The sequence below is a fragment of the Euwallacea similis genome, chromosome 19, assembly GCF_039881205.1.
Source record: "Euwallacea similis isolate ESF13 chromosome 19, ESF131.1, whole genome shotgun sequence".
Classification (NCBI taxonomy): Eukaryota; Metazoa; Arthropoda; class Insecta; order Coleoptera; family Curculionidae; genus Euwallacea; species Euwallacea similis.
In genome coordinates, this window is record NC_089627.1 from 3351402 (window position 1) to 3364225 (window position 12824).

Consider the following 12824-nt stretch of genomic DNA (forward strand, 5'->3'; position numbering starts at 1 on the left):
CATTCACATTTTAAAAGTTCGAAATTTTGATGCCCTAAACATTTTAGAAAGTAGTGTCATGCTAACAAATAAAAAAAATAGAAATTACCATGGCAAACAGGACATAGTTTAATTTGCCGATTGGTACCGCCTGTAATCCGATGGAATCTTGAGATCTTCGAATAACCAAAGGTATTACATTTTTGATATCATTGCAGCATTCATACCAGTGGCTTAAATACAAGAAATCTCCTACTTTGCCCATCTGAAAATCATTTCCGTTGATATCACAAATATGTCTAAAGCCAAATAAATGATACCGCGTCTTCCATCTTTTGTCCAGTGTGGCACATAAACCAGAAGGTTAGAACATACGTAGGGACATAAGTGAAAAATTTATAGTTGCCCTGAAAATGCAAGTTTTAGTCTATTATAAACAGCATATACTTTGCATGCAATTACGTTCATTCCATGATATATCAGAAAAGAGAGCACTACTGATGTCGACAAAGTTATGTGTCCGAAAGTTCTTATGCATATGTAGTCTAGCTTCTTGCATAAACTGGAAAATGTATGTAAAAAGAAGTAGTATTTGCGCAATGGTATTTTAACATATTTGTTGTTTTTATCAGTGGATTTTAATGAAACATAGTTGAAGAGTAAATAAAAATTATGTAATAAAGAAATAAGTAAAAACAAAGAAAAAGGATAAAGTAGAAACGCGGCGACTGATATCTCAAAAGGCAAGAAGGTCCTTAACTTTCTAATTGACGATTATCATCTTATGAAAGCATGAGCTGATTGTTTACATTATGGCTTCTCGGTATATCGCTCGTTGCCTTCATAAATAATAAAAAATATACAGGGTGTAACATAAGTGATGACTTTAATTTTAAGGAGTGATTCCTTGTCATATTTTAAGCAAAAATGTTCATATAAACATATGTCCTAACGTGCATCACTTTCGAGATACAGGGTGTTAAAGTTGAAAAAATAAATTACGTTTTCTTTAATAGTTTTCCACTGCTTCGAAATAATTTCATGAAATTTCGTATACAGGGGTTTATTGGGATAAAAAATTCAAATTTATAGTCGATTTAGCTGTATTTTCTAGAGGGCGCCACCAGCAACGATTTCGACCCCCTGAAATCGTTGCAACTTTTTTGTGCTACCCTGTGTGCCATTTTGGAATAGAAAAATCGATTCTCTCATCTTTTCTGCTTAAAAAAGGTACACTTTATTGAAGTCGCTACGAGCAACGATTTATGGGAAAAATGCATTTAAAGTTGATGATGCATGCACATTTTCGGAGGGTCAAAATAGCTTTATTTAAATCAAATGCTCAAAATGAGAACCGCGACTGTTAATACAAGCATCTAGTCTTCTTCTCATCGACTGTCGCACTCGTTCGAAAATTCCTGAAGTGTCGCGTATGACATTACAATAATTTACAATTCTGTTTCTTAAATCATTTTCATCTACAACTACCGTTGCATAAACAAGCGATTTTAGATATCCCCAAAAGAAATAGTCCAGAGGATTCAGGTCTGGAGATCGTGCTGGCCATGGCTGAGGTCCTCCCCGACCTATCCATCGCTGAGCAAAAATGTCATTAAGATGTTGGCGAGCAGCAAGACTGAAATGAGCAGGTGCACCATCGTGCATAAACCACATGGTATTTCTTGTTGCTAGTGGTACATCTTCTAACAAACCAGGTAATGTTTCATCAAGAAACTGTCTGTAAGTTTCACCATTTAGTCGAGGAGGAAGAAAATGCGGTCTGATAAGATGATCACCAAGAACTCCAGCCCAGATATTCACCGAAAACTGTTGCTGAAATCCACTTTCTTCAATGGCATGGGGATTTTCATAGTCCCAAAAATGATTATTGTGAAAGTTTCTGATGGCATCTCGTGAAAAACTTGCCTCATCTGTGAATAGAATTTCACACGAAAAGTTGGGATTCTGCATAGTTTTTTGAAGAAACCATCGACAATAATCTAATCGTGCAGGAAAATCTCTTGGCAACAGTGGTTGTACCCTTTGAATGTGGTATGGATAAAGTAAATTTGCGTGCAAAACCCTCCAAACACTTTGGTGACTGATGTTAATTTGTAGAGATAATCTTCGCGTACTAATTGACGGATTGTTTTCCACTTCTTGCAGGATTGCTTGCTCTAGTTGTGGTGTCATTATTGTCCTCGGTCTACCAAGACGTTCAGCGTGAACATTTAAAGATCCGGTTTCGCACAATCTGGCATGGAGTCTTATGAAAGTTCTTTCTGATGGAATTGGTTTATTAGGAAATCGTTCCTGGTAAATTCGACGGGCTTCTGCAGCATTTCCATCTGCAAGCCCATAAATGAAATGTATTTCAGCTAATTCAACGTTATTCATAGTTATCTGCACATTAAACGATTTTCAACTGACCGTATCTTGTAAATTTTAATGGGAAAAATTATCGGAATTTCCTTATCACAGGATTTTTTTTTATTCCACAAAAAAAACTTGTTTTCATTTTAAATCTTAAAAATACCAATAAGAATTTCTTAGATGTCCTTTTAGAAACCTTTTATTCATTTTCACAAAAATTAAGTGAGTTGCAAAAAGAAGTCAAAGGACAAGAAAGTTGTATTTTTAATAATTAAAAATTGCATTGTAACAATTATTGTTTAATTTGGTAAGGCAGAAAAGCTATTTTGACCCTCCGAAAATGTGCATGCATCATCAACTTTAAATGCATTTTTCCCATAAATCGTTGCTCGTAGCGACTTCAATAAAGTGTACCTTTTTTAAGCAGAAAAGATGAGAGAATCGATTTTTCTATTCCAAAATGGCACACAGGGTAGCACAAAAAAGTTGCAACGATTTCAGGGGGTCGAAATCGTTGCTGGTGGCGCCCTCTAGAAAATACAGCTAAATCGACTATAAATTTGAATTTTTTATCCCAATAAACCCCTGTATACGAAATTTCATGAAATTATTTCGAAGCAGTCGAAAACTATTAAAGAAAACGCAATTTATTTTTTCAACTTTAACACCCTGTATCTCGAAAGTGATGCACGTTAGGACATATGTTTATATGAACATTTTTGCTTAAAATATGACAAGGAATCACTCCTTAAAATTAAAGTCATCACTTATGTTACACCCTGTATATAAAAAAAATGAACGGCTATTGAAATAGCATTGGGAATATTATTTATGTCAACAATATTGTACAAAGGCATTTTTTATGTATTGTACAAGGACATTCTTATGTACTGCGAAAGAATTTGATGTTTAAGCGGGTGCGCTATTAGTTCTCAGGTACTCAATGGAATCTAAAATTGTCGGTAAAAAAATTATAAAGCATTTTTATGGCGAAATATATTCATAAAAGTTCAAGAAAAAATAAAAACTCTTTCAGAAAATATTGGATTTTTTCGTAAGTGGCTGGTATTAAATGGATGCTCGTAAACTTTGCAATTGGATAACCTTGTACATTCATAATTTTGATTTTTTACGTTTTGCGCACGCGTAGGATATATGTATGTATATCTGGTCTGCCCTACTTAGCCAAAAGGACGGTACTCCAAAAATATTTTTTCCAAGATTCCAGCGTTTTTAGTTTTATCTTAGGACGATCTTTATTATAACTTTGCATAAATAATTTAGTAACCACATGTTGTAGAGGGAAATAATAAGTAATTCATCCCCCCCGATAGAAAATTAATATTAATCAGCTAATGCGCCGTTAGGGTTTCTTACGTCATATTGTAGTAATAAAATTACACTATTTACTTAGAAAAAAAAAACGTAACTGCCAAAACTTCATTAAACTAATGAGTTAATGACATTCTAATATTGTTAACATGTTACCCTCTTATTTAAATTATCCTTTTATAAAACGCTTATCAAATTGTATTAACTTGGGTTTCTCAGGAGGTGTTTGATAATAATTGAAATTATATTAGTTTCATATAGATTTTTTTTATTAACAAATAGGTAATATTTAACGAGATCAATTAGAACTATATAATGATCAATAAACTGAAAATCACTTGCAATTAAATTTAATTTGAGGCTTCACAACTGCTGACAGGCAATTCTTTCCAAAAATTAAGCCGATTTTTTGGGAAGATAACTGATAGAGTTTTCAATAGACCATCTTTTCTTTCAATAAAAATGTCCCTCGTTTTAGTTTCTTTAATGGGCTTTGAAAGTTTTGTTTTAATGTTGCTGTCAAAACGTTGAGTTCGTCAAAATTTGAGTCAAAATATTTTTTAAATTGCGAAGTTCGTTTTCCACGTTCAAATTTTACACGAACCATATCAGTGAGATGCGGCTTCGGATTTAAGGAATTTAATTTGTACTGTGAAGTAAAGTCCTTTAACTCAAATAAATTTTTAATTGTAAATTCATCTGGTTCAGTCTTCAATGCAAAATCTTTAACGCATTTTTTTTTAATCATTAAAATCGTACACTTTTTTTTTAAGTTCAAGTTTCACTTGATGGTGGAAAGGATCCGCTCACATAAAAATATGCCCCGGTTCAAAATATTTAACTTCTAGTGTTGATAAATTAGTTAGTGCACAGTTTACCAAGTATATAAAAAAAGAAAAAAAGTATCCAATTTTTATTTTGAGCAGCGCAGTTGTCTAACCACAATGTAACCTTATTATAATCACGAATTTGCGGTTGAAGAAAATATGAATAGAAGCTCGAGATCAAATCTTATTTTTTTCTTCCCGTTACGCTTTCATGCAAAATGATTGCAAACGTTTGAGCCTACATTTTTTTCTAATAAAAGATTCATTAAATGCAATGATTCTTTTGACAAAGATAATTTCTTTGACTGTGTCACATCTTGGTAACATCACAACAGAAAACAAAAAACCGGTTAATGAAATTACTCAATTATCAGCTTTATGATGAATACTTTTTGTAAATCTGCAGAATTTACGAGATCATTTGTCTCAGCATCTTTCAAATATTCAATCCTGGCATGTTTATATTTATGTTGGTTTTTCTCTCATTCTTGACAGAGGTTACAATTAGCTTCCAAATTAGATTTATCACGTCAAGATTCCTTTCATGAAGAAAAAATATTTCGCAGTTGCAACACTCTTCATGGCCCAATTTAGCATAAGATATATTTTTGTTCTTCAACTCCATACGATAAGCATTGTAAGAAATTTTGTGTTCAGGAAACTTTGCACAAAAGTCATTATGCATTGATTTGGTGGAAATGTCTGATGGCAAATATCTTGGATTTGGCATGTGTTCTCTTCTGTAGTGGGACATAAGAGGATTAAAATATTCAATATCGTCGCCGTAAAGTCAAAACCTTGCATCAGAGAAAACGCCAGTTTTCAGGAATTATAAAAAACATGTGAAAATTGTAACCCTTTATAATGTAATTTTTAAAATTTTTTAATAGCTTTAGATATGCTATACACATTTAAGGGATGGTAAAATAGAAATTTAAATTCATAATTTAAATTAATTAATAAACTATTTATCAGGTTTTGATTTCAAAATATTAAAATTGTTCTGAGGTGCGAGGTTAACAATAAATGAAGCTATTGCTTATTTTGAATATTTTAAATATATTAAACGATTTTAAGAAAACCATGGTTAAACAAAATTTAGAACTTTCACAAAGGATCATAAAATCCATGATAATCTTTATAAATAACAGGTTTTAGCGATTGCAATTGGTCATACTTATCATTTTTGATAACTAAAGGAACATCATACAGTTTTTGAGTGCAATAAACCGTTCAGTTTATTTTCTTCGGTAAAGAAGACTAATCATAATCAAAATTTATTTTACAGTCATTTGCGAGTGAAAAATATCTCAGAGCTCTCATAGCTGTATCACAGGGACCTCCTTTTTTGATTCCAGATCTTATTGATAAATAGTATTTAATTGTGTCAAAGTTCTTGAAGAAATTATGATCTGTATGATATGTATTTAACTTTATAGGGTTCCTTTCCACCTTTCCTTGCCTGTTTAATAATTTTAACGTAATTTGAAGGCTGTCGAATTTCCGTTTTCTTTTTTGCATTCTCAGTAGTGGAATGGACATTATCGCATTCTATCTGGGAATGCCCAGTTACTAGATACTTTTGGATTATAGTAACATTGTTTAGAATAGAATAATGCAATAAGGTATTAGATAGCAAGTTGTTCCTATTTTGGGCGCAACAGTCATCGCTGTAAAATATTTTTGTTTTATTTTTATCTTTCTCACTGATATCGGTGTCCAGGAAGTCAGTCAGACAAGATGCAAAGCATCTTCCTGATTTCCTGAAAGCAAAATTTGCATCTAAGCCACCCTTGCCTTTATGCCATACATAGCAAACGACTTAATTATCTACTAAACTCTAAACAGTGAAATTGTGACACGTTAGTTTTTGTTTAAAATAGATCATTTCAGTTGACGAATTAGGAACTAGTTGAATTACTTGTACATCCATCGCATACACGACAAAAACACCAGACAATGCTTTATCTTTATCCAAAGATTTTTTTTCGTCTTGCTCTATTTTTCTCAGATAGGTTTTGCTGATAATTATTACTGGACACATTCCTTTATTTAACCTTCATCGGACGGACTTCCGAAAGTTACGTTAAAGACGAACTGGGATCCGTTTGGACCCCAAATATAAAAGCCAGTAATATATACATACATATTTTTTTATTCCTGGAATTAAAATTAGCATCTGATATTAAAGTACATATATTATTAAAGAAAAAGTTGTAACAATAAATTTCTAAGTGTAGCAAATCATTAAAAACTAGTCGCACTCAGACATTATAATTTTTACAAAATATTTCGGATTTTGCATGTTATGTACACACAAAATGACATTTCACACATTTCTTCCTTCTTTTTCGATCTTGCCCTCTTTTGCACATGTAGCAGCGTCCCCTTGCATTACTTATTACTTGTTTTTTGTATTGTCTTTTATAGTAGCCAATAATTCAAGGAAAGTATACGTCATTTGTTGTTTTCAGTGCACTTGAATGTGTTTATTATTGTATATCCGGAAACATGTTTCATTATCATTTCTTTACCTAGTGCCAAAAGAAATAGTTTACGTTTATCTTCGTTATTTTTGCACCAATCAGGGTTTTTCAACAACTATAATTTATATGAATTTATACCAGCTACATCTATTAGATGAGAAAATATTGCCACAGGCAACCGATTTCATTTCGCTATACTGTATATTCTTTCGTTAATTTGTTCGTAATGTCAACAGCACCTTTTGTTTTGTTATAGTAAAGAATAATGTCCGGTTTATATGAATGTTCTTCACCATTCACTTTATTGTCAGTATATTCACTTGAAAGAAATACAACGGCAATTTTTACCTTTGAGAAGTAAGAAACAAGGGTTCTCCACTTTCCAAAAACAAACATCCAAAAACATGAGCTTTTGTACGGTGCTGGTAAAAGTTCCCTTGGAATAACTGTTTTGTTTTTTTTAAAGATTCCATATCAGATTTGCTTTTCACATAGACACGAATTGGCGCTTTACTTCTGAAGGGTACAAGTTACTCATCTACACATAAATAATTGCCTGGATCTAAACATTTTTTAAAATTTCAAATAAATATCTCAAATACGTCTCTTATAGCAACTAACTTATCGATTTCTCTTCGCTCCTGTCGAGTTTCAAAATTATCAAAACGTAAAAGTGAGATAATTTGCTTGAATCTATCTATTTGACATAGCAGCAGGTACAATCGGGTGACATAAAGAAACTTCTTTACACCAGAGCATATCTATGGATTCCTTAGCACCGTGAAGAGCTTTAATAATAAGTATAAAGCCAATATATTTCATTTATTATTTATCCAGTTACAATAATTTGAAGAATATCTTCGGACACAAAAAGATAGAATGCTTCTTTCAAACTAGCAATAGACGAACTATAAGCAGAAAGTCCTATGACGTGTCTACGAACGCCTTTAACCATATAATTTTATAATTTTTTGAAAGCTTTGACCACTCAGTACCGTCTTTGGCTATATATTTCGGAACATTTTCACTATTAGTAACTGCTGTTTCATCTTTTTTAGAGTTTTCCTCGATAACCATAACATCGTCGACGTCTTCAACCTATGACAAAATATCCTCATCTTGAGAGTCACTCAGCACTTGTTTAGAAACAACACTATCATATTCTAGATCATCTTCTTCAAGAATGCGCAATAGATCATCGTCAGAAAGATCGTTCCGATTTGTAAATACAGGGTGTTTCATAAATATACTGACAAACTTTCAGGGGTTGTAGAGCTCATAAAAACAAATATTTAGAACAAATAAAGTTAGATCCGAAATCGCTTCGTTTCCAAGATACAGGGTGTTTAATTCCTTTTTTTTTTAATATTTTTTTAATATTTCAAAAACAGTTTGAGATGCGGACATGAAATTCGGGACATGCTATGGGGGGATAAATGTACATGTTTTGGAGTATGCAGACCATTTCCACCTACACCAGTGGCGTCCGTGCGGCTATTCAATGGAATGTTTTTAATTAAAAAAATGACACGACACTGGCTTTTTTTAATATGAATATTTTTTTCTTAATATTCCATCAATTCTTAACAAAAAAGGTATCTTAGTATTTTGTTGCCCAAGTGGCCGTTTTTGAGAAAAAAATAATTTCTCATTCATGTGCCTAGCAAAAAACCAGTGAAGGTTTCCAAGTGTGATTACAGATCAATTCTTTGTCAACTTCATTTCTGTACAACTCATACACTTCAGTGTAAGAGTTAAATACATTCTCTAGGTACAACTTACTTATAGACGTCCAACAATAATGGAAAGGTAGCTTCGGTAGTCTTTAAAAAAATTATTTAACTGCATTTCTTTTCTGATTAGTAATTTCATTTTTTTTGGTAGGAAAAGAAAACGTTTATGAAACAATTCCAAAGCCGTGACTATTCTTGACCCAATTTGTAACACTCCATTCTTGAAAGGACAATGTGGAAAGAAACATATTTTTGCATACTGGTAAAATGGCGTCAGTTACCTTCAAATGATAAAATAAAGAAAATTTTCGGCGTTACTTCTTATTAGTTGTTTTTTTTGAATTGTCGCAGCTTTATTAACCAAAGTTGTCACAAAGGTTTTCCGTTGCTTCCAATCCATTTCCAATCAGAATTTATCAAATAATTCCTGTCTTTAATCTTTAGCTATCTCTCTGTACTGTGTTTTGTGTTTAGAAAGCATACATTTTTTTGAGTTACATCGTTCTCCCATTTTTTTTTGCGCTCTTAGTGACTACCTAAGATTGTGATATATTATTAATTATTTCTTTCCTTTGGCCTTCATATTCTTTTCCCATTTTTCTGAGCGTTTTTGCTTTGTTTCTCTCCAATTACCTGGATCAGCACATCGTTTCTTCGCTTTTTTAATTGTGTGTGTCTTTCAATATTTCCTCTTCTAAAAAATGTAACTCCTTATCATGGTTTTCTATCTCCAAACATCGTTTGCGTGTCTTCCAAAATTTTTTTGAACAAGAATCTTCTCGACTATTATATGTATATACATGCGGGAACCAATACGCGGTCATTGTTGAGTGAGCAGTTATCTTGTACATATTTGTAAATACTCTTCTTAAGAATAAACAGTATTTCCTGTGGTCTTCCTCTATTGCAACCTTCTTATCCGGACACAAGATCGACCATTTTCATTTGAACAATAGCTTGAATGATAGTCTTCAAAAGAATATTCCTCTGCATCAGATAGAGAACGGCTACATCTTTCGGAGGTTAAAACAGTAGTTGATGTTCATGAAAATTGTATTTCAATATTTTTCCTAACAGTTAATGGAATTCCTACTGGCTTCTTCGTGTGAATTGTTTTTAGAGACGTTATTTTTTATTGAAACTTCATTTACGAGGCTTTCGACTTCAAGAGGTAGTAAAGGTTGTAAATCAAACAGTGTTGGTAAATCGATGGGTAGATTCTTTTTGTCTTGGGGGAAATTCTGTCACTTCCCTAGACAATGTTGTAACTAATGGGTTCTGCTTTCGCAGCTGGTTCTAAATTTTTTGTTACCGAAGGACCACTCTCCTTTTGTCAGACCGAGAGAAACTGAATTGAACTAAATAGTTGTTTAACTTTTTTGAATGTATAATAACAAAAGTTCTTAGCTTAAGTGTGTTTTACAAGTAATTGGTGTCCGATGAATTCAAGGGTAATTTTAGAACTTTTACGACTTTCTAATCTCTGATGAGGTCAAGTGTGAACTGGCCAAGAAGTGGGTGGAAAACTCAATAGTGAGTTCCCACTCCCCTTCCCACGTCTCATTGTAACGACCCTTTTCAATTACTTAACTTGAACTTCCTCCGCTATACCAGGAACTGATCCTTTGTCTGCCTCTAATCATGGTTTTTTTCTTCTTCTTTGAAATCACCAAATGTTACAACTTTCTCTATAACTATGGCCATTTGCAACCAATATCACAGATGTACTGCAGTGTGATTCTTGGGAAATTTTGACAGTATATTTTTTATTTATCGGCAATAAACTGAATCAGGAAACACCATTATGGGAAGGTTCCTAGGTTTAAGATAGCCTTTCGGCATAGTTTATTGCCGACATTTGGCATTCCCCAAAATGTCTGATTGTTTTCAGACATTTTTGTAAGTTCACTTGATTAATGGGTATGGGTTCAAATACATCATTGCAAATAGTAATCTCATATTGTCGTTCGTGATTTGAGTCCAAGTCACCACGTGCGTATTAGTATCTGAATTTTTGTTTAATCCCATTTTCAAAATTCGCGAGCTTCTAGACATCATTCTAGAAAAAAGAGAATCATAATTTTGTAATGCCAAAACCGCAAAGTGCACACTGTTAGAACTTGTTTAAACTACTCTGATCAAACAAGATACGAGGTTTTTACATTTTGCGTTCCGGCATTTTTAGATACGAGTATTTTGCACTTGCTTACTGCGTTTGGCCACAACATATAGTCGAGTCATGGGGTTTCCCATTCAACGTGGTTTAAAGCATTAAAATTTATTCTACTCGTAACTAGAAAACAATAAAAATTGAGGTACGAGGTTTTGACTTTATGGCGACGATATGCTCTTGAACCGAATTTATAAACATGCATTTGTTATGGGCAACTTTGGTTCTTCTTCGTTCGAAGCTAATTATAATATTGCTCTCGCTCCTTCGTTTTAAAACAGATCGCAGAAACTTATCGCTTTTCTCATTGTAACCCAAAGCTGCCGAAAAGAATTTATGGCAAATAGAAATTCTATATCCACTTTCTACGTAAAAAAAAAATTGGTTAGTATTATTGCGCCTGGAGTTTTCATGGTTTTTTCTACTGGAAACAGTTGTAGTGGTGGGTGCGCCAATACAAAGTTTTGTCTTTCAGGCCTATTTAATGACCAAAACTGGGTATTAATGTGTTCTTGGCAGTCCTTTTCAATATTTGTGCTGCACATTCTTTTAAGAAATGCTTTTTTCTGTTTTCTAAATGTTTTTGTTTTTTTCTCTGTACTAGTGACGTATAGTATCTTTTTCTCTTTCGAATTGTTCTTGTTTTTGTCAAATTCATGTTCTGTAATTTAATTGTCAGTTGAACAAGTGATAAATTATCTTTCTCGTGTGAATCTTCATAGCTACTATTACCGTAAGCTTGTATAAACTTCATTATTATAATTCTATTGTTTCTAAAATAAATATGTTTTTCTAAATGGACTCGGGCATCTAATGAACAATTCAGCAAATATTTTATTTACCGTTACAAATACAACATCATTTTGAACTAAATGATTAATACGTTTACTATGCGACATTGATTGAATCTGACATTGCAAAGCAATTGACATGTTTCCTTGACATGTATCAAGGTGGCGAGCTCTAGTACCCCTAAGTAAATAAGGAAGTTCCGTCTTTTTGGTTAAGCAAATTGTATTTAAGTGGAGATACGTCAATTTTATTGCGTTTCTTATATGGATACAGAATTTATATTTGTATATATGACGCCTCATGATAAAAGCCATTAAGGTTTAATCGTTTATTCAAAATTGACAAAAGTTCAAGTTACATCCTTTTCGCGAAGCAGGGCAGTGTTAATAAATTAGGAATTTCTTTAATTTTTCGAACTCTTTGTGAATTTTCGTAAATTGAAAACACTCCAAAATGCTTTGATTGTTTGCTTGGCTAGTTATGAGCATTCTTTTACAACAAAATTCTAATCCATCTTAACACATTGAGCGCTGGCAATGTATCACTCACTTAAAGCCCAAACGCTAACCTCATTCACTATTTCTGATCAATGAGTAGCCAAAAAAATATATTTAATTGCTATTCGTCGTATATAATTTAACGGAAATGAAAAATAGAAACAAAACTGAAATTTTTAATTTATAGTTATAGAAAAAATACAGTTTTCTATTTCATGGTGGATTATTATACAAATATAACATAAACAGAAAACAAAAATATTAATATTTAAGGCAAGTATGGTATTTCTGGAAATATTGTCCACGATGTAAGGGTATTAAGCATTCAGCACACACAAAGCCACTCTGGCTTCTTTTTTTACTAACAGAGCAAACTTTACACGGACGTCGTACGTATCTGTTTGGTTTCCCTGATCCAACAATTCTAGTAACTTTGTGTTCCTTCCTATCACCTGAAAGTCTCTGAGAGCGATTAAATTTTGGTGTTTGAGGTGTAGGAACAAGTAGGGAAGTATTTGAAGTATTTGAAGCAAAAGTACTAGAAGTATAATTTGATACATCTTGAGTATTTGCGAATTCCTCGATACAAGAACGTTCAACAGCATGTAAAATTTGTTTATAATTTATAATGTTAC

The 12824-nt window shown here is 32.7% G+C and overlaps 1 pseudogene; it reads right to left on the reverse strand.

Annotated features, from left to right (window-relative positions):
- Nucleotides 1–5041: 5041 nt before the first annotated feature.
- LOC136415286 (uncharacterized) lies at nt 5042–11654 on the reverse strand (annotated as a pseudogene).
- Between the last annotated feature and the right edge of the window lie 1170 nt (nt 11655–12824).